The sequence below is a fragment of the Camelus bactrianus genome, unplaced genomic scaffold, assembly GCF_048773025.1.
Source record: "Camelus bactrianus isolate YW-2024 breed Bactrian camel unplaced genomic scaffold, ASM4877302v1 HiC_scaffold_55, whole genome shotgun sequence".
NCBI lineage: Eukaryota > Metazoa > Chordata > Mammalia > Artiodactyla > Camelidae > Camelus > Camelus bactrianus.
Window position 1 is genome coordinate 880,001 of NW_027413972.1, and position 4,251 is coordinate 884,251.

Consider the following 4,251-nt stretch of genomic DNA (forward strand, 5'->3'; position numbering starts at 1 on the left):
GCTCTCCCGCCGCACGGGCCGGCGCTGCCCCGCCCCGCCCCGACGCGCACCCAAACAAACGTTCGCGCCGTGCCGAAGCACCCCACCTCCCCCCGTCGGGTCCGACGACGCTTCACCCGGGGCCGCCTCCAGGGGAGGAACAGCACCCACAACGCGGTGAGGCCACGTTCTGGTCCCAGGACGGGGGGGGTCGGCGGGGGAAAGGCTCGGCGCGGGCGGCCATCGGTCCTGGCAGGGCAGGGGAGGGCCGGCGGCGGCGACGAGGAGGGGCCGCTCGCGCGCAAGAGCGACGGCCGGCAGGGGTCGTGGGTGCGGGCGGGCACCAACCCAGGGAAGGGGAAAATCTCGAGACACGACCGGGCCGCCGGGGAAACCACCGCAGGATCCCACCACCCCCACACGTGGGGGCGGCCCCGCGACGCCCAGGACGCCGGCCGGCCTCAGCCAACCCTCGGCGGTTCCTCCCACACCCCGGCCCCGCCCGCCGCCGGGACTCGCGCGCAGCAGGCTAACCCCCCCAACTCCAGAGGGTAGCCCCTTCCACTCGCTCACTCGTCCGTCTGCGTCTCGTCTGTCCGTCCACCACCACCACCCAGCTTCGTCTGGCTCGCCCCCAGGCCTCGCGGCCCGGGGAAACGCTGCCGAGCGAGGCGGCCCGACCCGTGGCCCACGCACCGCCACCGGTGGCTGCGTCTCGGGACCGGAACAGGTGGGGTGGCTCCTCGCGGCGCGGAGACTGGGGGGGGGCCCAAGTCGGGGTGGACCGCCTTCCCCCTCCCCCCCACGGCACGCGCCGGGGAGGCCAAGCCCGCGCACACGCGCGCGCGCGCTCGCACGGCCCCGCGCCAGACGCCGGGCCCGGCCCGGCGGAACCCTCCCCCGACTCGGAGGGGGGAGGCGCGGGCCACAGCAGGCCAAGAACAGCACTCGGCCCCACCGCGGGGCCAGCGCAGCCCACACGCCAAAGCGACGGGGCCCTGCCCACACGCCGCGGCAGTCGCTCCCCGTGGAGAGTGACTGCACGCTCTGGATGGAGGAGCGGCGGCTGGGGGGTCCGGTGCCCCCAAGGCTCCCCTCTCAGATCGCTAGAGAAGGCTTTCTCACCGAGGGCGCATCGCCCCCCACCCAGCGTGCCCCGTTCAGGCCTACGGAAGCCCGCCGACGTGTACGCCAGCGCTCGGCTGGGCAGGAGGGGTCTGCGGTAAGGGTAAGCAGCGGGCCAAGAAGCGAGCGTTCGCGGTCGGGACCGGGGAGAGCCCGTGCGTGCCACCTCGCGAGGAGACGCACCCAAGACCGCGTGGGGACGGGACAGACGCCCGCCCCTCACCGGCACATCACCCGGCCCCACCACGATCGCTCCCACGCCCGGGCGCGAACCCCGCTGAGGGGGACCCACCCGGCGTGCGCCCGGCCACGTCAGTCCCCCCCCCCGGTACAGGGTGAGGACTGACGTTCAGGAGGCGGCCCCGGCCCCACCGAGGGTGGGGAGCGGACACGCCTCGCTTACCGTCTCGACCCCTCCCCCACGCCTCAAGAGAGGCGCTCGGGAGACACGACCACCGCAGGGGTTACCCGAGAGGACTCGCTGGGGACGGGAAGCGATGCCGCCGCTCGGCCTCGGGCACCTGAGGGACAACCTGGAGCGCTCCAGGGGCACCGCAGAGGACCAAGGCGAGACACGCTCACACCCCGACGAGGGGGTACGTGGCGTGGCGGCGGGGCAGCCCTCCCCCGCCGCGGGGGAGGGCCGCTCGCGAGACAGGACGCCGAGCAGGCGAGGAGGCGAGAGTGTCTGCCGCGTCGCAAGACCCCGGCCTCGCCGACACCACAAGGCACGGGAGACCGAGGTCGGGCCGGAGTCCGCACCCCTGCCTTCCCCCCGCCACCCACGGGCGGCAGAGGAGAGGCGAGGGGCCCGCAGGCAGAACGAGAAGAGAAGCCACGTTCGCCATGAACGTCCCCGTCCCTCGTCTGGCGCGGCTTAGGCCCGGCCCGGGGGAGCATGACTTCACCACATCGGTCAGGTGAGTGAATGAGTGAGTGAGTGAGCGAGCGAGCGAGCCATGTGGGGCAGGGAGGCCCCAGAGGGGAGGGCCCGGCGAGGACAACCACCAGAGGGGCCTGCTTCAGCCTCGCCAGGCGCCACCCACTCCTCAGTCCTCTCCGAGGAGAGCGGCCAACGACCCCAGGCGGGGAATGCCTGACACGCGGCACGGAGCCTACGGGGGTGGGGTCGCGCCGGCCACCACCGGGTGCCTGCGGCGGGGAGCGCACGGGGTAAAAGACCCACGCCGCCACCTCACCCCACCGCCCTCGGGCCACCAGAGACCGGAGGTGGCACCACGGGCCACGTCAGCTGGACGCACACACGAGAGCCGGCGCGCAGGCCCGGGCGGGCGGCTCAAGTGTCAGAAGCGGAGTCGGCTACCAGGCCAGGGCTCACGCAGAGAGAAGCCCAGAGCCTCGCACGCGTCCGGAGACCCAACACTCGGTGACAGACACCGAGGAAGACCGTGTCAGCACCTATCTGCTGGCAGAAAATGCCCAACACGACAGGAAAAATGACAGCGCCCAGAAACGGGGCGGGTCCACGATTTGCAAGGGGGGACCCCGGGACCTCGGTCCGGCCACCTGCCCCCAGCCCTACCCCCATAAATGGCAGCCCCGAAGCTCTCGGGGGCCATCTGATCGACCGGGGTGGGGGGGGTTTGGTAGGGGGAGGGGAGAGGGGATGGGAGAGGGGAGGGGGATTAGGAGGAGGCTTAGGAGGAGGAGTGGGAATGGGAATGGGAATGGGAAGGGACGAGAGGGAGACGGGATCAGGCCGGGGACGCCCTGCCCTTTTCTCGCCCGCGTGGCCGGGGACTCGGGGAGATGCCACAGAGGCGCCTCCGACGAGAGGGCCCCCCACGAGGGACCGCTCCCGAGCACCGGGCCCCGGGCCCCGGGCCGGGGAAAGCCTGCCTCCCCCACATCCCTCGCAGGACGCCCCCGTGCCGGTCCCCGAGTCCGGATGAAGTCTCGGTCCCTCCAACGCCACCGGAACCCACGCGGGCAGGCTTACGGGCCGGGGGGCACCCCCTCCCAGGCCTCCCGCGCCAACAGGGGCCGGCCCAGCCACGTCTCCGGATCCATCGGGACTCAGAAAACATTTCATCCAAGGAGGCGCCTCCGACGACCGGGAACCCCAGCGCGCCCGTCCACGGCCTCACCGCACTGGGCCCGGGCCGCTCCTCGCCTCAGGAGCAGTCGTCCAAGGGACGCAGACGAGGGCCTGACCACCTAGCCGCCGGCGGCCCGGGCGCGGGACACTCTCTCCCTTTCCCCCGCGGCGGCAAGGTGCAGGCCGTGTCCGATCGGCTCGGGTCGGTCTCCGCGGCTGGAGGGGCACAGGCGGATGCTGGTCGACCAGGCCAGGCCACACGGCTTCCCCCGGCACACGAGATCCCGGGAGCGCGGCGACAGTCACCCCCTCATCATCCTGCGAGTCCAATCTGCGCCGAGAGCAGGACGCGCCCGCGGCTCAGCGCCACGGGGACTGTCACCGCCGGTGTCGCCAGCCTCCCCGAAGTCTGCCTCGGGCCCCGCCGCCGAGCCCCATCCCTTGCCGAGGTCGCCGACGCTCGGGAGAAGAGGGACGATCTCAGAGCGGCAGCCAGATGGCGCCCGACAACCGTCGCCAACGTCCCCGGAACCGATCCCGACCGCCGCCGGCCGCCCAAACGCCCGAGCTCGTCCCGGACTGAGGCGCCGGGCGGCCCCGTGGCGTCCGCCTCGGAGCCCGCTCACCCTCGTCACGGCACGGCACGGCACGACACGAGGCGACACGACGCGACGCGGCGCGACGCGACCCCGGCAACAGATCAGGGCGGGGAGGACGGAGGGAGCCGGGGTTTGGCAAGACACGGCCGGCCGGGCGGCTGCCGCGAAGGGGACGCGCTCCCCACGCGATTCCCCGGGCGGGGGAGATCACACGGACACGCCGGCGGGGCCGGGGCCCACGCCGCGGGTGGCCCAGAGCGACCAGGACGAGATCCCGGGTTCCCGGGTGGGAGGTTGGGAAGGGGAGGAGGGGAAGAGGGAGGGAAGGCGGGGGCTGGCAAACCGAAACCAGGCGAGCGCTCAGAGAACAACGCAGGAATCGGCTTTGGAGTCCGTCCTCTCGAATGCGGGAGGTCTTTCGAAAGCAGACAGGCAAAGCCCAGAAGCTAGAAAAGAAAGGATGAAGACCGCGAACCCCATCGAAGCGGA